We start from the raw sequence: 27,985 nt of genomic DNA, 5'->3' as shown, positions 1-27,985 counted from the left end.
TTTGTTAATTTCTAAAGGGTTTCTTTATATTAAGAAAAGTTACTGGAAAGCAATGTGATTGCTGTTGTATATTTTGTCATTTTTGTGGGATTTCCATGGGATGCCTAGGCATTACAAGTTAAAAATGAAACATAATGAAATGAGCTGTTCACTGTCTTCTTCTCTCCCTCTCTTGGTTTTTTTATATTTATAATTCTGGCTTAACAAAAGCTGCTCATCATGACTTTATTTGTCATGAGAAGCAGTGATTCATTTTTGCATGTCGGTGCTGACCTCTTTCCTTCCCTGCCTTGTCTGCCCCTGCTCTTGATGGCTAGAAAAAGCCACAGAAAGGGAAAAAGAAACATCATAACATACTCCTGTTGCTGTGCAAAACAATGTGTAATAGTCGTTGCTCATTCAGCTGTGATGCATAGATGAAAATTTGGTAGGCCACAGTAGGGAGATAGCTTTGCACAGGGAAATGTTTTGTGAAATTACATCTAACCTCAGGTGTCTCAAGTTTGTGTGGCAAAGGGTGAAAGCAAATAAGGAATGCATTTTTTTTTTAAAAAAAGAAAGACATGGTTTAAAAGCTTTCAAGTCACTATGTATATCATTAAACAGGGACAAAATTAATTTTTTACATATATACACATGGATATGATGTGTTGCACCTTTGGACTGGTGTTTCTAGTGCAAAGTGAAGTCTCCTCTCCCCTCAAGCACCCTGACAGTTTTCAGGGTCTCAGTATTTTACACATGCAAGTAGCTCTGAAAAGAGGGCATCTCCAAATCCATTCTATGGTTTGATGTTCTGATTCCCAAGAATAAAAGAAATAACATCTCATGTGTACTTTCAATAAGGTGGCAGAACATATATCAGTCCTATAGTAATATGGAATCTGAATGTTAAAGCAGTTGCTTCATTAAAACACACACACAATTAGTGCAACATTTTATCTAAGTTCAGTCAGCAATGTATATATTCTGTGGGATGCATGAACTTCTGACAATACTTCTGTGCAACATATGGTCTCCTTTTACAAAAGGTAAATTGCTAGCCACTGACATTTTTTTCATTTTATTTTTTAGAATGGAAAGGAAAATCAAAGTAAACACAACTTTTAAGTATTCAGAAAGGTAAAAGTATAAAGCTAAAGGGATGCGTGTGGCGCTGTGGTCTAAACCACAGAGCCTAGGGCTTGCCAATCGGAAGGTCAGCAGTTCGAATCTCCGCAACAGGGTGAGCTCCTGTTGCTCAGTCCCAGCTCCTGCCAACCTAGCAGTTTGAAAGCATGTCACAATCAAGTAGATAAATAGGTAACGCTCCGGTGGGCAGGTAAACAGCATTTCCGTGCACTGCTCTGGTTCACCAGAAGCGGCTTAGTCACGCTGGCCACATGACCCGGAAGCTGTCTGCAGACAAACACCGGCTCCCTCAGCCAGTAAAGTGAGATGAGCACAGCAACCCCAGAGTCATCTGGGACTGGACTTAATGGTCAGGTGTCCCTTTACCTTTACACAACTAAAAAAAGATCAATAAAATGATGAGTTGCTCAGACCAGTGGAAGCCCTACCCCTAGAATATATTGTCTCCAAGTTGTGTGAAATTCCAGGAGTCCCAGACGCTTACCCAGGGTTCACGTTTCCTTGGGGATGAGGGATAGCAGAGACTGTGGTGTCTTTATGATATGTGGTTTATTTACACATACACGCATCCTGAGCCTACTATGGCACCAAGCCTTGAATTCAAGCAGAAATCAAGAATGGCTACCTCTCTCTCTGGCTTCCCAGCCTGTAGCTTCACTCCCAACTTCTACCTCACATAGCTCAGTTCTCCACTCTGGCTTTTGTCTTTCTAACTACCAGCGAGTCACGGCAGGGTGGCCACCCGTTTGCTGTCAGGCACGGAGTTGCTTCCTTTGTTATAGCTAGCCTAGCTATTCCAGGAATTTTAATCTTTGCCTAGATTTTAAGACTTGTTGGACCCAGGAATTAGAAGAGGCTCAGCATACAGCCAACTGCCCCCTTGCCCCCGCGACTGATAATATATACATAATTTCCCCACCATAAATGCCTTTTTTCAAGATTGCTTCATTTCCCCTCCTTATAACTCTCAGCCCCAATCAGCCACACAGAACAGCACAGAAAAGTTTGTTTGTTTTTCCCTCTCTTGTACTTACTTATTTAACATTTAGGTTCAGCTGAAATGTGTAGCTGAAACATCTGTGGCTGGGTAGACAAATTGCAGCAATTGTCTAAGGAGTGCTAAGCATAGGTCCAGGAGAGGGTTAATTGGTAGCAAATGGAACATAAGTTCCAATACTTGGCTTTCTGGTCAATGAAAGTGACAGTAGGAGACAACTGGAGGTTTGACAAGGGCCCTAAAACAGGGGCAGGAGATGGTTTCCCAGAGAGCGGCTACGATTGCATCTTGGATCTGTGCTTGCCATGATGTATCCTAGAAGTAATAATTTAGCTTCTGGGATGCAGGTCTGTGAGACACATAATTTATACATGACTAGGCGAGATTTTGAAGTAAAAGCCCCATAAACATGAAACACTTTAAAAGAAAAAGGGGAAAAAGAATCTGACACAAAGACATACAGCCTGTTTACATGAAGTCAAGTTAAGTGCCCATTGGCCTCACATGATCTATGAGCTGCTAGGCTGCAGCACTTTGGAATGCAGCTGGGGGAAATCGTATCTGTCAGTTACTACATGTATGGAAACAGCAATGCATTGCAGATGCAAAATTAGCACAAAAGAGAAAAAGCATGGCCAGGACTTTTCTCCTTGAGCGCATAGTTGTATATTTGTATGGACGCAAGTGGCACTGTGGTCTAAACCACTGAGGATCTTGGGCTTGACAATCAGAAGGTTGGTGGTTCAAATCCCCACAATGGAGCGAGCTCCCGTTGTTCAGTCCCAGCTCCTGCCAACCTAGCAGTTCGAAAACCCATCCAAGTGCAAGTAGATAAATAGGTACCAATGCAGCGGGAAGGTGAATGGCATTTCCGTGCGCTCTGGTTTCCATCATGGTGTTCCATTGTGCCAGAAGCGGTATAGTCCTGCTGGTCACATGACCTGGAAAACTGTCTGTGGACAAATGCCGGCTCCCTCGGCCTGAAAGCACGATGAGCGCTGCAACTCCATAGTTGCCTTTGACTATTAACCACCCAGGGGTCCTTATTACCTTTACCTTGTATATTTGTATGTAGTTGCTCAAGATGGTGCCCTCCAAATGTTGTGGACTAAAACTCACATTATCTCTGAACATGGTCCATGCTGGCTGGGCCTTATGGGAGTTGCAGTCCAAAAATCTAGAGGACATTAGGTTAGGAAAAGCTACTATCATATTTTTCAGATATATTGGAGCGCTCATAAAGTTTGATCCCTCTCTGATCCTCAGCTTGAAGTGTCCATGTCCAGGAACAGATAAATCACCTGATGCTACTTGACTGTTTATGTTTATGCACAATGCTTCCCACCCAAGCTTACAAGTGAAATGCCAATCACTAGATCAGCTTTGCAAGAGTATCTGTGTGTTCTGACACCGCTTGCCCTGCCTTTGGGGAATCTTTCCTAATTTGGTTTGCAATATAAGCAATTTGTCGATCTCATCTAGGTGTCATGAATGGTTGGGGGCACAAAATAATAATAATTAAATAATAAGAACTACAATGTTATGATGCTGAAGTCTAGACTTTTCCAGATGTGCATTCACGTGTGCAAAGGGTTACTTCTCTTCCACATGTCTTGTGCCTAAGAACCAGATGGGCTTCACAGCCTTGATTTCAAGAAGCAACAAAAAGATTCTTTGTTAAAATGTCAGAAGCAAGAAGGGGAAATTTTGTTCGCAGGAAGTAGGAAGTGATTCACATTCAAAAATTACATTTCTTTGATCTTGAGCCATTTATTTCAGCCTTTGGTGCATTTTCCCCCAAGCGCATCAATGGAATCATGAGAGATGCCCCTGCTGACAAATCCTTAAGTTGCATCATTATTAATTTATCTATTTTAGTATTTTCAATAAAAGGAACCTTATAGGGGTCAAAAAAAAAATTCCACACATTTTCTTCTTAAGTCTACTTGAGATCCAACCAGATTTGCTGCCATAAAAATCATCAGTTTATCAGATCTATTTCATACTCTTGAAATACAGTTCTCCAAACAAGCTAAATATCTAATAGCCTGTTTCTGAACTCAGTTGATCTGTGTGTGCATAACTGAGAGCAGAAATTTGACAGATGGACAGGACAGAAGCCTTGCATAATTACAACTGCAGGAGGGGGTTAAGTTGACTGCTAACCCTCCATAAAGTATGCCTCTCTTGCCTCGGTTGTCAAGGGCTTGTTAAGTGGAAAATTGACTTGGGGTTAATGTTGGCTTTGTTCACATGGCAGTTTATTCCGTTTTCATGACTTTCCCCTAACTGCTATGTTCCACATTATATTCCTCATTTCTGGAACTTTAACAGAATATGGTGCTCATTTCCATGTTATGTGCTTCCAGAAAAAAAACAAAGTTCTGTTTGCAAATAATGGGGAAATTGAGTGCTAAACATGCTCCATATTCCACTACAGTTTTGCAATATTCCACTATAGCTCTGGAAGTAGTTTTTACATCGTGTAAAAGCTCCAATATAATGCGGATATTAACAGTTAGGGAAACAACATGGGAATGGAATAAACTGCTATATGAATGGAGCCATAGTTAGACATAGCCACCCCTCAGAGTGGTAACTGCAAGTTTCTAAATTGTGCAGGGAACCTCCACAAGGAGAGGAGAGTCCCCACTTCTGGTCTTTTGCCATTAAACTCATGAAGGGCTTTACATGGACTGAAAGATTGCATGCATACCAGGCAAAGTTTAGCAGTATGATTCCATTCATTTGCATAGTGGCTTATACCTAAGTATGCTGAATGTCCAATTAGGGCTAAACTGCATTTATGAAGGGAGGTCGCTGCCATTTCCACCACCACAGGGAATCATACATCCCATTCATACTTCTTTGGGCTTTTGTGAATCAATGTATTTTTTAAAAAATAATTTTTTTTTGAGGAACATCTACTCAAGGTCTAAAAGGCATGGTTTTTCTATGACCCCAAAAGGTTCTGCACCAGACTTCCACTGATTTTTTTTTTTTTTTTTTTACTAAAGCAAAACAATGTAGGTGAATTTGGAGGTGCCAAAACATTTGAGGAACTGTGAGGACACAAAGGGGGCTGAGAAGAGGATTTTGATGTGAATATTTGGGAGCAGATTCATTCCAGGCGTAGTACGTGCCCAGCCTAAAATGCCTTCTAATTCATGAATAAATTACCTCTAACATGACTTTTCATTTCATTGAATAGTTGTGCAACCTCTGAAACCTGACGATAAACTTCAAGTTTCTCGCTCAGACTAAATCCCGTTGTGTATTTCTCAGATGCACAGGTATATCATGGGCAGATAATTAAGCCCCTTTTTTAAAAAAAAAGAAAAAACTCGGCAGGATTTCACATAACTAAATGAAGCATCTTAACATGGCATGAAGGCTAAATAAATCCCTGAGGTTATTGCTACTTTTCATTCAGCAAAGCAACTTTTTCTTGACAGTTACTTAAAAAGACAAGAAGTCTCAAGATATTTGTCTTCCCTCTTCAAGTATCGCATACAGTTCCTCTTGCGCTGTGCATTATTTAGAGGATCGTTAGCATGCAGGGCATGGAGAGGTTTCTTAACTTTCTCCCCAATTTGAAGGGAATTTAAGACACATTAACAAGGATTTCACTGCCTTTGTGATTCTTTGCTCATGGCCATTTGAACTAAGCTACTATTTGCCTTGGAACAAGAAGGTGTTGCGAATCTTTGTGTCCAGTCCCATCCGAGAGAAGTGATGAAAAACTTACTGCTTTGAGGGATGCCTCATTTTTTTATAATAGAAAGCTGAAATCCTTATGGACATGTTGGGGGAACAACACTTGGTTGAGATAACCTTGCTGCCATGTTTCCAGACTCCTCCTGTTATGTTTTTACCCAAACTAAAATGTTAATGGCTAGTTCCCCTCAGATTCCAGAAGTGGTGATGTATTATTTGTTTTACACAAAATTATTTTCAGCAAAGGCTTTCTTGAGCCGAGAGGAAGGGTGATGTTTTTGCAGATTTTATTTATAAACTGAACCAAACTGACCTGGTTTGCAGCAGAAACTGTTAAATGCTGATGAGACATTTTTGAAAACTCCTCTGGCGCCTCAGTGTCTGCTTTTTGATTGATTCTTTTCAGGTTTTCCAACTGTTATATGTATAGGATTGTGTTGTGGTCCAGTGACTGTGGAGAAAAGCAGCTGTGGTTCATTTCTGGGAAGAAAAAAGGGAAAGAAAATGCAAGGCCTTATCTCTAATTAGAAGACACATAATCTTACATGTGTGAACTACCCTGGGATATTGTGGTCTTGTTCAGATAAGCATGCACAGCTGTTTCTCAGTTATTGATGACTTGCCAGTAGAATGTGTGAACTGACTCAACTGAGAAACCTTACATGTGAGTTGATACAAAAGTATTTATGAGATTAAATCTGTGATTGGCTATTCATACACGCAAGACATCACTTGATGCTGCAGATAATATTTTTGTGTGCTGCTTTGGGGCTTCCAAGGCATTGGTTGTAGTTGTTGTAGTTGTTGTTGTTATTTACTGCTGGTGGTATTTGTTGTTGGGATATTTTATGGTGATCTTCTTGCTGCTGTAGGAATAAAGATAATTCTATGACTTTTTTTATTTAATACACAATCAGTTTTAATTTAACTTAAGTCATTTTATTTGTAATTGTGTATTTTCTATTTGTTCTACACACATTGTGGTAAGTTGCCGTAAGACCATTTTTTCTTGGTATATGGCCATAAAGTAGTTGTTGTTGTTAATGCCAATATAAGTATTTACTAATATTATTAACCAATACTTTTATAAGCCAATATCACATTTCCTTAAGTTTGCAGACTAATTCAAATGAGCTACTACAAATAAGCAGTCTTTATTTGACAGATGTTTCTAGGAACCTCAAATAACTCTCATCTGCAAGATGAACGGCTTAGCCTGGTGTCTTCAATTCCTAGCCATTTGGGTCTGCAGCTGGCCAAGGTTCAGATCACTTTCAACCACAGCTTGACTAATATAGCATTATAGCAGCTGCGAGAGCTTGGGTAGGATGTCACCTAAACCACAACTTCTTTCCTGTTGGGGTGGTCCTAATGACTACAGTGATTAGGAATTCATCTCCAGGAAGCCACCCACCTTCCCAGCTAGATCTTCTGTTCTTCCATTTGAGAGCAAAGTCAAAGATAGCTGTTCCAAAGTCTCAAAATGGCTGAGGTGTCTGTTACAGGCAACAGATAAAAATGCAGAATTGGAGGTGCAGGGTGGTCTTTGAAGTGCAGATTTTGACTTTGCTTTTGGGGTAATTACATAATTTTTCTTTAAAAAAAACCCAACACTTTGATTTCCCACTTAAAATCTATATGAAATAGCTAAAAACAGCTAAACATTATGTTCCAGCCTACCCCAAAGTTGCTACTTTGTCTTTTAAATCCAATTTTATTTACGTTTCTTTCTTTAAAACATTTCTTTATCAAATCAGATTTCAGGCTGGGGGTATAACAGTACAGAACACAGTATAGGTAACTCATAATTTAGACACATTTAACTTGTGTGCATTCAGCTTTATGAGTTTGGCAACATTTTTTTAAAAAAAAACAACACAAAACAAAACCCTCAAAAGTAGGTGGGAAGGGGGCATGCATCCAATAATTTTTTTTTCAATCCCCCCCTTGCGATTGAACCCAATGTGTTTTGATCATATGTGTTTGTTTTTACGCACTATCCCAGAATGTCATCCCAGCATAAATTGAGAGTTTTCTGTACTATAAAACCTCTGTCATTAACCACCATATGCTTAGAAGTTAGATTACACCTGGGCAATAAAACATTCATGGACAATGATATTGTTGTTACTTTTACTTCGCCAAACCTTTATTAGGCATCACAAATATAGGCCATCATAAAACATCCATATATAAAATTTTAAAATGTATACAAATAAACAGCCATGTAAAAATATGTAATGAGGATTTTCATTGGAGTTTCTTCCCGCCATTCACCACTCTGAGAGATAATATTGATAAAAACTCAGCCATCCTTTGCAGTTACTTCTATGTTAATATCAGACAGATAGAATCTGATATTTTCATTGTGCCATGATTGCACATGCTTGTGTAGCTGGTTGTACAACGGGCAGTAGAAAAGAATGTGTTCTACTCTATCTGGCACATTCAAAAAACATCCACAATGTCTATCATTTCTGGGGATGTTTAAATATTTGCTCTTGACAAAGCTGAGGGGAAAACATTCAGTTGGGCTAACATAAATTTTGAAATTTATGTTACCTGTTGTATTTAAACCATAAAATTTGTGGGAGCAAATTTTATTTACAGCTGTTTTGTTTTTCAATGTCTCTTAATCTGATTTGAATATTACAATAAATATATTGCTCATAACTTCTAAATGATATTGTTGCTAATGCTATGCATCTCTGCAAACCTGACTGTCTAGCACCTTGTTTTAGGCTAAAACATATATTTAAAGCTCATGCAAGTAATCCTGGGAACTAAAGTTTACTCCTCGCAGAGCTATAATTTGCAGCACCCTGAACAAGCTACAATTCCCAGGATTCTTTGCGAGAAGCCATGTGTTTTAAATGTATGATCTTAAACTGCTTTCCTAGTTTAAGGTAGATATACCGTATATGTTGGAAGTTAGATGCATTTGAAGAGGCTATGATTTCCTACCTAGAAGAGAACCTCCAATACCCCTTTCCTTTAAGAATTTCAGAGAATAGTGTCATTTCATGAAGAAATGAGTTTCTGATATAATCTGTTATAGCACCAGTCCACATCTTCGTCTCTCACTAATGCAATACTTAGCAGACAAGAAGCAAAGGCGCTATGCATTATAGGCATAGGGTCAGTAATGAATTGGAGCATAAAAAGTGACCAAATCCTAATACAATGGCCACACCCACAGCATAGATTTAAAGCTAGGATGGCATAACAATCCCTGTTCCCAGGGAACTCTGGGAATTCCACCTTGTGGGGGGGAGTAGAAATAAGAGCTTCTTACCAATTCTCAGCACCCTTAACAAACTACACCTTGTGGGGGGGGGAGTAGAAATAAGAGCTTCTTACCAATTCTCAGCACCCTTAACAAACCTCAGTTCCCAGATTTTATTGTGGGAAACCATGGCGGTTAAAGTGGTATAACAGTATTTTAAATGTATGCTCACCTCTGTCATGGAAACTCTACTCAATATTGATCCAGAGCAGATTCCAATGTATAGTTAGCAAAGTAAAAACTTAAGCACATTGCAGGATTCCCCAAAAATCGACCAGAGGCAACTGTATTTCACCAAGCAGAGCTTTACTGCTACTGAAGGCAAATGAGCATCATGGTCACGGATCCCATACATTCAGGATTGGCACTGTCCATAAGAAATCCAGTTGCAGCAGACTTAACTTAAACTGACACTAACTTATAATAAGTCTAAACCTTAACACTAAGCATACTATGTGCAGAACACCACACCAGAAGGAAGAGAGGTAGAAAGAGAAAGTGAAACCCAGACTTCTTCTGGCCTTACTTTTATAGTCAGCATGACCTTGACAGAAGAGATAAGAGAACCAGTTTAAGCCAGCTGTACTCAGCTTCTCTGAAGGCGTAACTCAAGCATACATGAACCTTCTGCTTGTTTCTTTCACACGGAGAAGCTTCCAGAACCCTCTTGAATTAAGTAGAATAGGAAAGATCTATACACACCATCAGATCAATGCTTTCTGCACTAAGAAATGCAAGCTGACAACCTCAATCCTATGCAAAAGTCAGAGCTTGATGGGCCTACTCTTAAGAAACTAGGTATCCAATTGTAGCATCACTCAGCTACATGTATGCTTATGAACACATTTCCATAAACATTCTTACTGCTGGATGGTCATTTTGTTACTTATTGTATTTCCTCGCAGACCAAGGGAATTTGTTTGGTCCTCAAGATCACAGAAGGTGTTTGGCTAGTAGGCTTAGTTGATCAGCAAAGTATACTCTTTGAACACATAAATACTAAAACTTATTCTTACATTGTTTTAAGGCTCCCAGTGGGTTGTTGCTATTTTACTAAGGGCATAGCTAACATATATGAGGAAGCATTCTGTATTCATTTGCTAATTAGCCAGGCAGCTTTATGATCAGTTTAACAGAGCCTAGCTGGAAGCCAAGAGCGAATGTACTTTGCTTTCCTTCAACAGTGTTCATAAGCCAGAATTTTACGACAGATAAAAGTGTAATTCTTCCTTTAACTGCCCAACAGCAGGTTAATGGCTAAAGACTCCAGTTGAGCTCATTAATTAAGCTACGAATGGAAATAATTTTCAATCAAATGTCAAGGAGATGAATGAAGACTTGGGGCAGTTTTGTACACTAGAAGAGCAATAAGGCCAGAAAGGGCATAGGACCTCCCCAAAGTTAGTAAGGAGTGGGGGGGGGGACCCAGTCCAATTTCTTTGTTTTACAAGTATGGAATTGGGGAAATGTGAGGAGAGCTAGGAAAGGCATTAGACATCAGAAGCTCATTCAGCAACTGGGGTGGCTAAATGAACAAGTAGCATCTCCAAACTCAGCTGGAGTGTAACACTCACGATTAAATCCCCACATTGGGCCCTGAGGCCACAGCTCTTAACATTTCTTCTACTCTTTTGTTTCAGTTCTCCCTTTGACTAGGTTATTTGTTTGATTCATGCATGGATGGCAAGATTCATGGGGTTTTCAAATCCCGTTATAACTGGACTTTTCAACGTTGTGCCCGTTGGGAGGCTCATTTAAACCTGATTGCTGTTTTGAAGTGCCATTTGAGCAAGGTAGACAACGTGAGCCAAAGCCTCATTATGGTTATTTATTGCAGAATAAAACAGCTGCTTTTAAATGACATCCTCTGATTCACACAGTGGACTAGAGAGGGCTTAAGCATAGCTCCCAGAAGAAAAGCTTGCCATTTTAGTTGCCAGCAAATTTGACATCAGGTGGAAATATGAAGGTTCCTCCTTCACACAAACATCTGAAGAACTCCAAGGGAAGCTAAAAGATTACTCAAAACAAAGCAAATCTTTATTGTTATGGTCAATGGCCAGCATTAAAGAAACAAGCTAAGAAGCAAATAGAACACATTATTCAGGTGGGTAAAATAGGGTATTAAAAAAAAGGAATAAAAGGAAATAAAGGAAATAAAAGTAACTGCGAGTGAAGTGAAATGGGCGTCAACATTTTTAAAAAGCTGATGCCATGTCACAAACACCAAAGCAGAAAATTACAAAATGTCTGTGGTCAGTTCATGGTGGGTTTTTGCTTTGTGCAACACAGTAGCTGGCCAAACTTAGAGAGATTGATGCACAATATGAAACATAGCTGCTCCTAAGAAATAATTACACCTGATCCTACCTTTCCTTCATTCTGCTTCCTATAGCTTTCAGGGATGCATACCCTAATAGCCTTACCTTACATATGACATCAGGTGTTGGGCAAATGGGCACAGTGGTGTCCAAACTTTTTTCAAAGAGGGCCAGATTTGAAGAAGTGAAGGGCCGTGGGGGCGGACCAAAGTGCGGGCCAAAGTTTTTGACCTTTTTTAGGATTGAAGTTGTTGAACTTTTTACCCCAAAGTTATTGAGCTTTTTTTGGATTGAAGTTGTTGAAGTTGATAAGGTTTGGGGGGGATTTTACCCTGTGGGCTGGATATTCCCCAACTGTTTTGCCTTAGATTTTGCCACCTGCCCTTAAATGGCATCCACAATCTGTTCAATGGTAGGGCCCATCCCAGGTAATGTTAAGTGTTAGGAGAGAGCTGGGATGACCTTGTAAATGCCCTTGAGACTGTCCTCCTTTCCCCCATATGTCTGCCTCCCTGTGTAATCCTATGTAAATAGCCTTTTATCTGAGCTTCTGATTAACTAAAGGTTTTGGACATTCTCTTGGCTGTTCAGATAAAAAGCCTGTGTGACATTTGCCTCCCACCTCCCTTTCCACACAGACACAATTCCAGGTCCTTTTCTATTTCCAATCTGTTTTCTTACATTTTTAAGCAGAAGCCCAGTGCTTTTGACTGCCATGCAATTTGTACATATCCGGTAGCAGATTTGTGTTTGACTTTATTCAGCGAGACTGTGTTAGAGCTGGCATGCGCTATCTCTACCGTATTCGATAATGCCACATTCAGAATGACAGCGGTCCAAGCCTTGGGGCAGGAAATGCTTCTTGAGATATGTTCAGTTGCCGTTTAACGATGTTTTGCCTGAGGTGATAGGAAAGAAGTCGCCAATGCTTTCAAACATGTCTTTAGCTTTCAAACATGTCTTTAGCATTTTAATAGCGTCTTGACTTGTCAGAATAATGCCACAGTGCTAACTGGGTGCTGTGCACTACATTGCTGCAATTAAGAAACATGGATTTCCAGGAACATCATGATAGCTTGAACACCTTAATTTGTCCATTCCTTGTAGCATGGCCTGAGCTACAGAGATTTTAAGGGTGCCATTGTGCTTTTCAACACAGCTTGACATCCATACTTCCATTTACTGTGCAGGACCAAAGTTCTTTGCTTGTGACTGAAGCTCTGTTCAAAGTCAAATACTTCCCCAAGCAGGGAAAGTCAAACACAGGCATAGGCAAACTTGGCCCTCCGGATGAATTGTGACTACAACTCCCACCATATCTAGCTAACAGGACCAGTGGTCAGGGATGATGGGAGTTGTAGTCTCAAAATATCTGGAGGGTCAAGTTTGCCTATGCCTGGTCAAACACATGGTGGGATGAGAGTTTGCCTTACCCCTGACATGGTGTAATTTGCAAAACAAGTGCTTCACGTGGAGGTCTATTTATTAATAGAAACAGAAATACTTTATGGTCACTGTACCACTTGTTTACAGTGAGATTAAAAGAAAAACAATCTCTCAGTCCTTGTTACACTCTGTGTGCTGTCGTCACTTTGGGGAAAAAAGAGAGAGCAGGAAGATGGTGTGAATCAGGCTGTCTCTCACAAGGACCTTCATGTGAAACATAGCTATCACATGTTATGCTTGGTGTGCAGTAGGAGAAGGCATTGTCAAATCTCTACTCCATCACACAAAGACTGTTGCCTGCTTGGGGTCTGGAATACCTGCAGACTAATATCAATGGAGGCCCTTTGAGAACACTGGAGAGCATCTCATATGATGGTATGTTTAATAATGGAAGATGAAGCAAAAACTTGCCATGGTTTTTTTCCAGTAAACTGAGATAGAGGAATTTGTTTGATGTGCTTCTTGTGGCAGACTGATCCCACCCAGTGCTCCCAGACTTGCTTGCCAATCAGATTCAGCTCTCAGTCAGGTTATGCACATCTCTGAATTTCATGATGTAGTTTTGGTGTGGAAAAGGTGCACACAAAAGTACCTTAATTTTTGTTTATAAGATGATTTTTTTTTGCTTAAAAAATGTACCGGTACGGTAGTCAAAAATTGGGGGTTGTCTTATACATGGATGGTGAATGCCTGGACTTGGGCTCTTGAAACATGGCAACCCTAACTTTGGCCAACTTCCCTCAACAAAGCTCAACAACTTTGGGTGACCTCCCCACAAAAAGCTCAGAGTTGTTCTGTCTGATGTTTAAAATATTGATTTCTTAATTTTAGGTTTAAAAAAATTGGGGTAGTCTTATACATGTGAAAATACGGTACAAAATATGTGAGAAAATGCATCAAAAGGTGTGTCTTCTGTGTTAAAAGTGCAGGCGGAAAAGTATATGATATAAATGCAGACTTTTGGTGTGTTCTTTCAAGTATTCTGCATAAAATGGGAAGAAATATACCTGTGACTGAATGCTGGTGGAACTGAAACAGGATAGTGTAAGACTGCTCATTTCAACCAAGATAAGACAAAAATAGACACAGTGGTTTTTCTGTAAAAGAATAAGAGAAATTAAACCAAGAAGACCTGTAATTCTGATGTGTGATGCAGAGACATTACTGCTCTGGGGAAGCCAGGGGATAGAGGTGAAAGTGATTCTAAGGGCTGGAAGGTATTGATGGGCACTGTGACTCAGGGGAAGCTAGTGGAAATATGTGCCATGGCAACAGTAAACACACCTGGGATAGGAAATGGATTATTTGACAGGCTCAAATGCTGAGGGAAGGAATATATAAAAGGAACTGCCGTGGAGCTACAAATAGCTTTGGGGAGAGGAAAGGCCCCCTAAGGGGAGCTGGGAACCAAGGGGGTGTTATAGATCTGTCTTCTCTTGGAGGTCTTTGCTGTGAGTTTGTGTCCTTTTGTCTTTTTCTTTCGCTTGCATACCACCCCACGTGAGAGCACTCTAGGTTGACAAAGCCAGCCGTGAAGAAAGTGGGCTTCTGCAGGCACTGTGTGGTGGGGGTATGGCAACAATGAAATGTGTGACGTGGGATCCATGTGTGAACTAATTCCCCCCCCCCATTACCAATTAGCCAATATTCCTAATTTCATTTCAGTGTGTGCTAAGCTTGTGTGGTGTAAAATTCCTCTATCTGCTGGCTGAGATGCTCTTGGGCAGGCTTCCTCAACCTCGGCCCTCCAGATGTTTTTGGCCTACAATTCCCATGATCCCTAGCTAGCAGGACCAGTGGTCAGGGATGATGGGAACTGTAGTCTCAAAACATCTGGAGGGACAAGGTTGAGGAAGCCTGCTCTTGGGAATAATATTGGGGAACCACAGAGCTACTGTGGATTTCATCACTTATGCCAAGGCTGCCCTGAGAGGACTTCATTGCCTCCATTAACATCATGGGGCTGTCTCAGTAAATCACTAGTCCAACCAAAAGGGCAGAGCATCCTTATCATTTGAACTTTGCAATGGAGCAAGGAGTGGAAGGTCTGTGTTTTTATATGGGGCAGGGGACAAGGGTAGGAATAATTCCACGGTCAGACCATTTCTTGGTAAGGTTTGATCTTACAATTACTTTTTCCTCCTATATGCGTGTCAGACCAACAAGATGGCATGCTCCCAGCGATTTATAGAATCTGATAGATTCCTGAATGTTCTGGGAGATTTTCTGGGCAGAAAAGCTGGGTGACCTATTGGTGGTCACTATAGAATGGTGGAATAAGATGGAGCCATCATCCCAGTCACCCCTAAGTGCCTTCTTTGAGGCCATGGAGCCCATGCTGCCTCATGGTTTTCAGTGGAATTGAAGACCATAAAGCAAAACACATGATGGCTGGAATACAAATGACATAAATCTCACCACTTAGATGACCAAGCATGTGCTAAACATGTACTAGAATACATGTACTAGTACCTGTTGTATAGCACTAAAGTTGACAGTGAAGTTATACTTTTTTGCTGCTGTTGCACCCTTGAGCTATTCAGCAGAAGGGAATGTGGGTTGTCAACAACTTCCCTTGTAAATTGGATTTTGAAGCCCTAAGATGCCTGATGTGACAAATTTGCTAGGTACTTAGAGAAGAAAACCACTTGTTTCTGTTATGTAAATAAATGTGCAATAACTCTTCTCCACATAATAATTTCCCTACTTGGAGAACATGGATAATTTTATAATTATTTTTTGAGCTGGTGCATGCAGAAATTGTCACAGCTCTCTCTCTCTCTCTCTCTCTCTCTCTCTCTCTCTCTCTGTATGTGTATGTGTGTTTCAGGCAGGTTACCATTGTGCAGGGGTGCCTATGCATAATTATTAAAGCACTGAGCAAAAAGTGATTGCATCAAGATTCCTTTTGGGAAGTGTTTTAATCAGTGCACATATGCACTTCTGCATATTGGCAAAGGGTTGGGGGGGATGTGAATTGAAAACTGCTGCACAGTGGCCTGAACAAAATCTGGAAATGAAAATGAGAGAGAGAGAGAGAGAGAGAGAGAGAGAAAGAAAGAAAGAAAGAAAGAAAGAAAGAAAGAAAGAAAGAAAGAAAGAAATGCATCAGTGCCACTCTGCAAACAAGTAGAGCTAATTCAGAACCCAGCAATCTGGGACAATTCTGTATAGTGACAATTTTGTACATATTCCCTTTTTATTTCTCCTTTATTTAAATTTCTAATGCATACAATAGTGAGGGATTAGGAAGGCCAGCAACATTACCACAATGAACATATTCTCATACAATTTTTATTTGTTTGTTTATGACTACACAGCGAAGTTGGGAAAATTGTGATGTTAAGTGGTTGGTGTTGTTGCAATATAGCTTTTAGGTCCATAAATCGTTGTATTCTTTGGTTCTTCTTCATATATATATATATATATATATGCTTTCGTAGATTTTCACGGGTATAGGAATGCAGGTTTTGGTGTCTTCGGGTGTCTTCCCGTGTAAGAGTCGGGGTGTCTGTGCGACGTTTCGACGAGGTCTCACTCGTCATCTTCAGGCTGGTGTTTTCGGCTTCTTGTTACTTCTCACTTGATGACGAGTGAGACCTCGTCGAAACGTCGCACAGACACCCCGACTCTTACACGGGAAGACACCCGAAGACACCAAAACCTGCATATATATATATATATATATATATATGCAGGTTTTGGTGTCTTCGGGTGTCTTCCCGTGTAAGAGTCGGGGTGTCTGGGCGACGTTTCGACGAGGTCTCACTCGTCATCTTCAGGCTGGTGCTTTCGGCTTCTTGTTACTGGAACAGGCTCTGTTCCAGTAACAAGAAGCCGAAAGCACCAGCCTGAAGATGACGAGTGAGACCTCGTCGAAACGTCGCCCAGACACCCCGACTCTTACACGGGAAGACACCCGAAGACACCAAAACCTGCATTCCTGTACCCGTGAAAATCTACGAAAGCAAATATATATATATATATATATATATATATATATATTTATTCAGCGACTTAGTTCTAGGTTAATATGAACTTTACAATCTCCTCACTATGTTAGGAGCCTTGCTTTAGTGATAACAAGCAATCATTCTAGCCCTAAAGCTAAAGCCATCCCAAAATTGCATAAACATGTGCGTGCATATAAACAACCATGTTCATTTGCATGCTGCTATGCAAAGCAATCAAGAGAAACAGAAAAGAAATAGTATCAGCAAGCTCACATAATTGCGATTCAGCAAAGTGGTGGGACCGGGTGGGGGAGAGACATGGCTGTATTCCCATCTGGCTCACTGGTGCGAAAATACAGCCTAAAGGATTTGGTCTTACCTCCCTTACATTGTCTGAGAAATGATAATTTCCCCTAAATTTCACAATTATTTTCTCTCTCTCATTAATTAAAAATAAAACTTACCAAGTGGAGTATTCAACAATGGTGCAATGTTTTCCATATGAATTCATGAAGATCTGATTTGCTGTGGCAGTTGGCGAAGCATAATGCTTTCTACTTTGGAAGACAAAGTCAGAGGTCCTTTTCCCAATACTGTAACCAGAGATTATTTTTAACTGCAGATGCCAGAGATTAGATTAGAAAAGATTGGGGGGATATATTCAATTGAAAGTGGACAAGCTATGGCCTTACAGCCATGTGCAGACCTTCCAAGTGTCCCTGTTTTCAAGGGACAATCCCAGATTTAGAGAAGCTGTCCCAGTTTCTGATTTGATCCCAGAATGTTTTGTATGTGACAAAAGGGGTGCCTGAAAGAGAGAGAGAGAGAGAGAGAGAGAGCGCAAAACTTTTAGGTCTGGTCCTGTCCACTACTAGCATGTGGTCCCTGTCAGATAACCCCTGAGGTAATGAGGCCTTTGACCACAAAAATGGCTAGCCATGCATTGTAGTAAACAAAGGGGTAGCCCCAAACAAAATTTCCTTTTTTTCCTCCACCGTCACAACTCTCTTTTTATTACATTTTCTATATATGGCTAACCTTTGCCCCATCAGAGAATGGTGGACTCCAGCCAGGAGAGCCAATTGTCATGGATGATGGTAGTTATAGTCCAACAACATCTGGAGGATCAAAGGCTACTCACTCCTAACATGTATAATATTAAAAAGTAACAATAACAACATACAGTGGTACCTTGGTTTACAACCATAATCCTTACCAGAGATCTGTTTGTAAACCAAAACAGGTTGTAACCCAAGGCACTATTTCACCAATGGGGGCTCCAAAAAAAAAATTGTTCGTAATCCCCCAAAAATGGGTTATAATCCCCCCCAAATTTTGCAAACCGGAACACGCACTTCTGGGTTTGGCGTGTTTGTAATCCAAAACATATGCAAACCAGACTGCTTGCAAACCAAGCTACCACTGTATTGCAAAGTAGATCCTTTATAACATTTGATCTTGTGCCTTAACTATTATTTCTGATCATTGTCAAATATTCCTTACATAAATGGGTTTCATATGTTTTTATTTCTACCCACTGCTTGTGCAGTCAGTGGGCTGCTGAAATCTGGTTGACCCATCACTCATGTACGCAATGAGTGGGAATCATGTATCCATGAAATTGTACTAGCTGAAAAATTAACATCATATATTCATCTGTTCAGGAGGTTAACAAAGAGAGACAATCTGCCAAGCCTTGCTGATCTAACCATTTACTATGCTGCCAGATGCTGATTTTCATATTTATTTATTTACATGCTATCAGCATCCTTGCGGCTGCAAGCATGAAGAGGACCATTTATTTACAGAAAGTGTGATTTTGATTATCTAGAAATAAAGAGAGAAATCTGGTTGAGTCCATACACTTGGGGCTAAAAGGTTTTTAACTGAGGCACATTTGGAATAAAATTGCCTTTATTTTGCAACTTCTCCAATACAAGGGTGAGAAGCTATTATTGATACGATATAATTTCTCAGGTGTGTTGTGGCACCTATACACAAATTTAAAAGAAGACTCTCTGATTGTTTTCAGAATAGATTTATGTGGAAGTTTAGCCCTTACAGAGTTCCTTTTATCATCTGATGAAATTATCTCAAGAACTGATTCCCATGTCAGTTTTTAAACTGTATGAGAAATAATTCCCTTTGATTGAGCCATTGTTTGAAGACAACTGTTCTCAGATACATATAATTGGTGTTCTTAAGGATCCGTGTTTGTTAAGCAACTTTACTTGAAGTCTCTGTAACGAATTAGAGTGCTCATTTCCTTAAATTTCTAATATTTTATTCTTTGTGTCATTGCTCTAAAGAAAAACGTCCTTCCACCTTCCATGTCTTTTACTTCCCACCTGCAAATTGTAATTTGGATTACTAAAAATAGATGGTCCTCTCTTCACAATGTTCTTCTCTGAACAAGGTTCTTGAGTGGGCAGTCTCTATCTCTCAGCTCTCTCCAAGGTCAATTTTCTAGATCCATTCCAATCCTGGTGCCTTGGTTGCCATATATAATGACCTGTTTGGAGAGAGACAGGGGGAGTGTGACACTGCTGCTTCTCCTTGATCTCTCATTGGCTTTCAATACTATCGAGCATGGTTTCCTCCTGGAGTAGCTGTCTGAATGGGTGGCAGTGCTTTGCAGTAGTTTCAGTCTTAGTTGGATGGCTGCCTCCAGAGAATCTTGCCTAGGGGGGTGCTGTTTTCTATAATTTCTATTTTTTGCTTAATCGTTTTACATTTATTTGGGGGGATTGGAGAATTAGGAGGAGAAGTGGTAGACAGCTTGTGTTGTATGCTTCAACAGATTCCTTATGAACTATTTCTCTCCATTCACTCGTGGAAAGATGAAGCAGATTAATCTGAGCAGCAGGGCAGGTTAATCTGAGCCATGTGCAATTCCGGAGTATTTTCAGAAAATATGTGTGGATCTGCTTCCAACAAATCCCTCCCCTAGTTTAAATTCAGATTAAATTGGGGATTTTTTGGTTTTGATTCCTACTTTTCAGGGGGTTGGACTAGATGATCCTTTGGGTCTCTTCCAACTCTACAATTCTTTTATTGTTATGTTATCTTGAATGCTGAAAGGAGGAAAATGCTGCTGCTGTTCTTTTTGGCTTGGTTTTTTTATGAGTTTTTCAGAGAATTTCTGAAATGAAAAGTTTGGGTTCTGTGCCTGTCCTGATATCACACTGGTAGACTCTGCGTCCTTCCTCAAATGTGGAAGATATATTTCCCCTAATCTCAGATGTCCCCCTGTGCAATGCTATCCCATGGAAGACACATATAATGCCTTCATTATCAGTGTTTACATGCCTGGCAATACTTTTTCGTTCAATCTGTGTTTGGTTAACTAAGATGACTTCTCCATCTTTTAGTGGGGTGGAGTAGGGTTTGTCCTTTTTATCCTGCTATTAGATGAGCATTTTCGGTATTTTGTATTGGACATTGTTTTACTTTTTTGTAGTTGTTTTTTAATGTATGCATTTTGTATTGTTAAATATAATAATAATAATAATAATAATAATAATAATAATAATAATAATTTATTTATTTATACCCCGCCCATCTGGTTGGGTTTCCCCAGCCACTTTGGGTGGCTTCCAACAAAATATTAAAATACAATAGTCTATTAAACATTAAAAGCTTCCCTAAACAGGGCTGTCTTCAGATGTCTTCTAAAAGTCTGGTAGTTGTTTTTCTCTTTGACATCTGGTGGGAGAGCATTCCACAGAGCAGGTGCCACTACCGAGAAGGCCCTCTGCTTGGTTCCCTGTAACTTGGCTTCCTGCAGCTAGGGAACCTCCAGAAGGCCCTCGGCACTGGACTTTGAAATGATAGATAGATGATAGATAGATAGATAGATAGATAGATAGATACCGTATTTTTCGCTCTATAACACGCACCCGACCATAACACGCACGTAGTTTTTAGAGGAGGAAAATCCGTAGGCATGCCACCCGTAGGCATTTCCTCCATAACACGCACAGACATTTCCCCTTACTTTCTAGGAGGAAAAAAGTGAGTGTTATGGTGCAAAAAATACGGTAGATAGATAGATAGATGATAGATAGATAGATAGATAGATAGATAGATAGATGATAGATAGATAGATAGATAGATAGATACCGTATTTTTCGCTCTATAACACGCACCCGGCCATAACACGCACGTCGTTTTTAGAGGAGGAAAATCCGTAGGCATGCCACCCGTAGGCATTTCCTCCATAACACGCACAGACATTTCCCCTTACTTTCTAGGAGGAAAAAAGTGAGTGTTATGGTGCAAAAAATATGGTAGATAGATAGATAGATGATAGATAGATAGATAGATAGATAGATAGATAGATAGATGATAGGTAGATAGATATAGTGTGTAAAGTGACTAAAAGATTAAGATAATGATGATCTTCAACATCCAAAGGTGTATGGGGCACTTAACCACATCAGACAACTTTTCCAAACACACATTGTGGCTCTTAAGCAGGGATTCTCTATATTGTTAAGTGTAGCTGCCGTTATCTCCTACACAGACACAACTAACCCAATTTGTGTTGACTTGAAAGTAGGGCCAAACTACATGGAAGCATTTGGAAAAGAGCAGGCTAAACACTGCAAGAAAAATTATTAGCTAATTGCTTGTCAAATTTCCTGGTGTGTTTTGCACATCCGTCTTGTTCTTCGGGGGAAATTATTCAGCCTCTAATCATTAACAGGTTACTGAACAGGTGAAACTAGCACTCTGACATAAAGAAGAGGCTCTCTGCAGGTTTCTCTATCAAGTTAGTCAACGCATAAAGTTATTCAAGTCACGGTGATTCATGCATTGGTACTCTCAAGAAGATCTGATTATTGTAATGTGTTCTATGCGGGGCTATACTTGGTCCTGCTCCAGAGCATGCAGCTGGTGCAAAGCTCTGTGGCTAAACTGTTCATGGGGACAGACTTATCACCAGCACATAACTCCAGTGCTCAAAAGCTTTTACTGGCTGCCCAGATTCAAGGTGCTTGTATGACCCAGATCCTTAACAACTTGGGCACAGGATACCTCAAGGTCCACTTGATCCCTTATAAAAAAATTCCTTCCAGTAGCACCTTAAAGACCAACTAAGTTAGTTCTTGGTATGAGCTTTCGTGTGCATGCACACTTCTTCAGATACACTGAAACAGAAGTTGCCAGACCCTTCTATATAGTGAGAAGGTGGGGAGGGGTATTACTCAGAAGGGTGGTGGGAATAGGAGATAGGCAGATAGCTGAGATGAGCCTGTTGACGACTCTTAACGACTGTAATAGGTCTTACAGGAAAAGGCAAGGGGTGAAAAGGTGAGAAATGACTTAGTCATGTATAATGGGATAAGAATCCAATGTCTTTGTTCAAACCAGGTCTCTCCATGGTTTTAAGTTTGGTAATGAGTTGCAATTCAGCAGCTTCTCTTTCCAGTCTATTTCTGAAATTCCTTTGTAGTAAAACAGCTACTTTGAGATCTTGTATAGAATGTCCTGGGAGATTGAAGTGTTCTCCTACTGGTTTCTCTGTTTTGTGATTCTTGAAGTCAGATTTATGTATCTGTAACTTGATCCCTTATAACCCTGCTTGATCACTGAGGTCTTGGGGGGCATCACTGTTAGTGGTTCTCCATGGAGCAAATGCATGTAAGCCCAATTTTATGAAACTTCCTTCTAGATGAGGTCAGACAGGCCACCTCACTTTGAACCTCCAGGGCTTCCTGTAGACCAGACATAGGCAAACTCGCCCCTGCAGATGTTTTGGAACTACAGCTCCCATCATCCCTGACCACTGGCCCTGTTAGCTAGGGATGATGGGAGTTGTAGTCCCAAAACATTTGGAGGGGCGAGTTTGCCTATGCCTGCTGTAGACTCTCTGTTGTTGTTGTTGTTGTTGTTGTTATTATTATTATTATTATTATTATTATTATTATTATTATTATTTGGCAGGCTTTTTAAAGGAATTCTGATTTTATAGTTTCAACATAGTCTTATTGTACTGAATCTCCTGTACACTGTTTAGAAACACCTGTAATTAAGCAGTATATACATTCTAGAAATAATAATTAAAAGAACAGTTTCTTTATAATATGACAGCTTAAATGCCATGCAAGGTGATTTGTCTGGAAGCAGCTTTTCTGGAGCCTGAATTATACTTGAGCACTGTTATATATCTGATGGAAAGATTGCAAAAGAGGATATGAAATTGAAAAGGGGGTGAACACTAGTCCATAATGAGTTAAGAGATTTGGTCTATGATTTACATAATACATCACTGCCCCCTTTGCTTCATCTCTTCTGCTTGTGTAAGGATGTAGTAAATTTTCAAGCAGTGTTAATGAATAGGGTAGCCCTCTACTGTTGCATCTCAAGCAACAGTGAATAATAGGCTGGCCCTGGAAAGGGATTTATGATGTACCAGGAATCAGATCCCAACCCCCTTAGGGAGTTAAGGTGTTCAAATTTCCTTTAATTTAGTCTTTTGCTTTATGTTGAATATTTCTGACATTTTGTACTTATGCATGTCATCAGCAAATTTTGTTCCTGTGCCTCTGTGCCAGAAATGTCTAAGGTTTTGCAGGAATTCTGTTAATTAGTAGCTTACTAAGGCCTATAATGAGGCAACCACTCTGGAAACATGATATAGTACAATACCTCTGTCCAAAAGTGGTTCTAGAGTCAAAGGCCAATAGTGTTTTTTCTTCTACTTTTTCTTTTTGGTGGTGGTGGTGGGGTCTCTTAAGATTTTCAGTGATAAAAGATAAAGTTCAGTACATAGTTATTTCTGCAAATCAAATGGGTTTGAGAAGCCTACCTCTCACATGTGCCTTTGAGGAAATTCTATGCAAATCCTCATAGATGGGAGAATTTCTGTGCAATATGAGGAAATACAAGTTGCCCAGCTCAGTTTCTGAACTGTGTTTTCATTAGCATACCCAACCACCTCAGAGGTGTTTTAAAGGTTAAAACAGAGCAGTCTTGAAAGAAAGAATACCAAATTGGAACAAGCAAACATATACTACTGGGTTCTGCCAATTTAGTGCTAAGGTATCCTCTGCACCAGCATGTATGAAAGGTATTTATTTGAGTTTTAAGGTCAGCAACAAATATTGGAATGTTAATCTTTCTTGACGATTTACTGACTGCTGACAGGCATAGTGACACATCTTGTCCAATTAAGCTTGTCAGCTAGCAGTGTGGTCTCCAATGAAGTGTCTAAGTTTGGAAATGATTTCTCTATTAGACCAAAACAAAACAAAGGGCATGCATAAGAATGAGACTGGAAAAAAGCTACTTTTGTTTAAGATAATCATCACTTTTGAAACATACACTATTTCAGTGCTATTGAATTATGCAAAATACACTTTTGGCTCATATAAAATGTGCAGTTTCCAGGTATTGTAATGTGGGTGGCCTGGGGAAGGCCCTCTGCTCTTAATCACATAGAATATTCTGATTTTGTTGAAACTGAAGTCCAAACTCTTGTTAGTTTTCACTGTGTCTGGATAGTACAGTAGTTAGAAGCAAGACACACTGTACAACAGTGGCGACTTTCATTCCTTCAATTAGAACTGGTAATCAGAAGGGGGATATTTAATTACCTAGAAGATGAAACTGGTTTGGATGGGTAGATTGCATGAAATCTAATCCTAAGCATCATTAAGAATTCAAAATTGAATTAGGAACGTGAACAATGGAAAGCGTATTGCATTAATTTAAGGGTGAACATGTCTGTACAAGCTCCATGGTATGTCATTGTATTGGTTATTCAGAAGGGGACCTCAGTGCTACAACACACTTAAATACAAACTTGCTTGCATTGTGCTTGAATCATCTTACCTCTTCCTCAAGGATGCCCTCTTAAAAATATTCTGACATCTTCATAGTTTGTACTGCATTCAGTGTGAACCTAAGTGAAGGCTGCAGTAAATTCTAATGCTTATGGTTAAATTCAAGTTGGTAAGTGGTCCTGCATGAGTGGACCTATTAATGAAACTTAGAGCTGATCTGTACATTGCACAGAATATGATGATAGGTTTCTGGAGTTTAGCACTTCAAACTGCAGAAGGGGGGAGGAGGCAATCTTTTTCAACCCTGGCCCACATAAAATCCTCTCATTTGGAATTAGCTAGCACTTGTGTGTGTGAGAGAGAGAGAGAGTGAGTGAGTGAGTGAGTGAGTGAGATGGTCCTATCTCTGATGGATTAGTGCTTTCTAAGCAAAGGAGCATTTTTTATTTTATGTTTTTTAATGGCACAACCACCTTCATTCTGAAGAATTCCAGAATTCAATCACGGTCTCTCTACATAATGAACAGAACGGATGTAAACAACAACAAAAAAATGGGAAAGGATTTAGAGATGGCCATGAATGAGCACGATGTAGACTGAGAGTAATATTGGCACCTAGTTTGGAACCCAGGTCCAGACACCTCACACCAATCACTTGATTTCATAATCATGGAGATTCAGTCTTTCCTACTTATCTTTATCTGTACCATATGGCTGGGAACAATTACAAGTGGTTGCTAGGGCAACCTAGGCTTCCAGAGGAGCACCTTTCAATCTTGGAACCAAGAAATTGGTTAGATCTCAAGCACTGTAGTGATGTAGCTAACATGCCACAAACTGGCATTTGTTGTTTCTCCCTGGCTTACCTTTCCTCTAGGTTTTCTCTATAACAGCTTTTGCACCATTAGTTTCAGGCCGTTTCACCTCCAGAGCTTCTTAGCACTGCTCAGAATTCCGTCTCTCTATCATGCCTTTTTGATCTACTAGTTAGATCACACACTTAGGTTATTTTGCTGGTTCAGGACCTAAATATAGATGAGGTGGAACCTGAAAGACAACCGTGATATTTTGAGATGATGTATTATAGCTGCGAAGAGAACTTCAGCCCCAAAGGATAGCTTTGAACTTACTATCTGACAGTTTTGCTTGAATGGCTTTGGGGAAAGAGGGGAGCAGAAGAGAGCAGTTATGGCTTCAAAAGTGGGGGAATCGACCTAACATTTGTCAAAAGAAAAGGAAAGAAAGAAGTGTCAAAGTAACCAACCACAGGTGGACTTAAGCCACAGATGTCCTCAGAGCAGAGTTGGCTCATGTTAGAAATCTATAGCCTTCTCTGAGTCCTGGTAGTCTTCTATGATCCTTGTCTTAGCAATGTCCTCCTCCCACTATAACTGATCTGTACCCTTTCCCATCTCTATAACAACAGGGGTGAAGGACCTGTAGGCTGGGGGCCACATGTGGCCCTCCAGGCCTCTCTGTCTGCCCCTCAGGATTCTCCCAAAGCTACACACAGTCCTGAACCACATCCCTCACCAGCTTACACCCTCTTCAAGTCTTGTTTGTCTTGGAAGGAGGAGATACGAGTATGGGTTGGTGTAGAAACTAGTTCAAACATAACATTCACATTTATTGCTCAGCTCACTTTTGCTTCTACCCCCTGTAATGTGCATACTAGTAACTCAATACCTGTCACATGGAGCCTTTGAGAGGATCTGCTATGACCTAGGAGGACAGCTCTTGGAAAGCCAACTCCAAGGAGTGGCCTGGCTGGAGACACTATGACCTACAACTCACATGTGGCCCCTGGAATGCTGCTGGGAAGAGAAGGTGGCCTTTGTGCTAAAGAAGATTCCCCACACCTTGCCTCTTCTCACTAGCAGTTTGTAAGCTGGCAAATTCAGCTTACAAACGCTGCCCATCATTCCAAAAGAAGGGAAGAAAGGGTGAGATTTGGGCCAGGCTACAGAGAAGCCCGAGAATGTTCACAAAACTCTTCTGCATGCACACAGTATGTGTGTGTGTGTGTGCGCACACGCATACATACAAGTGTGCATGTATAGCTCAGTTGGTTAGATGTGCTGCTGGTAACACCAAGGTTGCAGCTTTGATCCCCATATGGGATGACTGCGTATTCCTGCATCCAGGGTCCCTACCAATGCTACAACTCTATGATTCTATGTGTATGCATGGATTTACTGCTAGCTTCTTCTGCTGGTACTTTCTCCCTCCAAATGGAATACAGCGGAACCTCTATTTACGGATGTAATCAGTTCCGGAGGTCCGTCCATAAGTCGATCCAGGTTGCCAGTAAAAGTGCCATTCTGTGCAAGTGCAGACGGCAGCAGCCGCTTCTGAGCGTGCTTGAATCTCAGCAAACCTGGTATTTACTTCCAGGTTTAACACGGTCGCAACTTGGATTGGGTCCAGGTAGAGGCGGTCGTAAATAGAGGTTCTACTGTACTACCCCAGAGGTTCTCCTGACCTTCAGGGACAGCTATTCAAGAGGCACAGGAGGTTAAAGATTGAAAGGACAGCTGAAAAGCTCCCCACATGCACATGTGTGGTCCTTCGAATTCTGACCTTGCAATATTAGCTTAAGATGTGGAATTGCTGGGAGTTCTCCCAGGAGTGAGTGACTTTAAAAAGATTTCTCCTGGTGGTACTATTGCCAGTAATAAGCAACCACAATCAACCAGGCTTTCTAAATGGTCATCAGTTGAAAATGAATTATAGACTCCATCACCAAGCTTATTAAGAGGCGGAGTAATGGCAGGGATGTGTTTTGCCTTGTTCTCAAAAAATCACTAAGAGGATTTGCCTGCTTAAAAATCAAAGAGCATCATGTGTGCCTGAGTAATAAATTATTATCCCTGCTTCTTACCTTTGGGGAGTCTGAAAGTAATTCCAGGTTTACTATGATGAACAGCAGTGCTTTCCTGTTATGTTCTTGGCATACTGTATACCACTCCCTAGCCACAGCGGTTTAAGACTAGAAGGGCTGACAAATGTCAATATATCTGTTATCCATCACTGAGGAAGAAGAACAAAGCTGTCAGTGTCTAGCAAAAAATCTGAATTCAAAAGCCCTTGGAAAGCCAAACTTCCAAAAGAAAAGGAAAAAGATGAAGCAGCAGCAGGAACTTAAAGTACTGTCAAGCCACAAGTATAGATGAATGAACCTAGAGTCTGAGCTAATGTCTCTCTTTCTCCCATTTCTCCAATAAAAATAGGGATGTCCTATTCAACAACAATATTAATATTGCCCATCTGACTGGGTCGCCCCAGCCACTCTGAGTGGCTCCCGACATATATAAAAACATAATAAAACATTAAACATTTTAAAA

The 27,985-nt window shown here is 40.4% G+C and overlaps 1 protein-coding gene and 2 long non-coding RNA genes across 6 annotated transcripts in view; 1 reads left to right on the top strand and 2 right to left on the bottom strand.

Annotated features, from left to right (window-relative positions):
* Nucleotides 1-27,985, top strand: part of PCDH7 (protocadherin 7) — a 408,384-nt gene that overhangs the window by 372,876 nt on the left and 7,523 nt on the right. The gene's annotated exons all lie outside the window — the stretch shown is intronic.
* On the bottom strand, nucleotides 6,119-7,332 carry LOC309540971. The gene is made up of 2 exons (XR_014223591.1): nucleotides 7,260-7,332; nucleotides 6,119-6,325 (listed from the first exon to the last, which is right to left on the bottom strand). It is a non-coding gene; the product is annotated as an uncharacterized lncRNA (long non-coding RNA).
* On the bottom strand, nucleotides 11,927-27,842 carry LOC309540979. The gene is made up of 3 exons (XR_014223599.1): nucleotides 27,523-27,842; nucleotides 13,906-13,995; nucleotides 11,927-12,351 (listed from the first exon to the last, which is right to left on the bottom strand). It is a non-coding gene; the product is annotated as an uncharacterized lncRNA (long non-coding RNA).

The sequence above is a fragment of the Podarcis vaucheri genome (genome assembly GCF_965113315.1).
Source record: "Podarcis vaucheri genome assembly, chromosome: 9".
NCBI classification, from domain to species: Eukaryota; Metazoa; Chordata; class Lepidosauria; order Squamata; family Lacertidae; genus Podarcis; species Podarcis vaucheri.
This window is presented reverse-complemented; position numbering and strand designations above follow the sequence as displayed.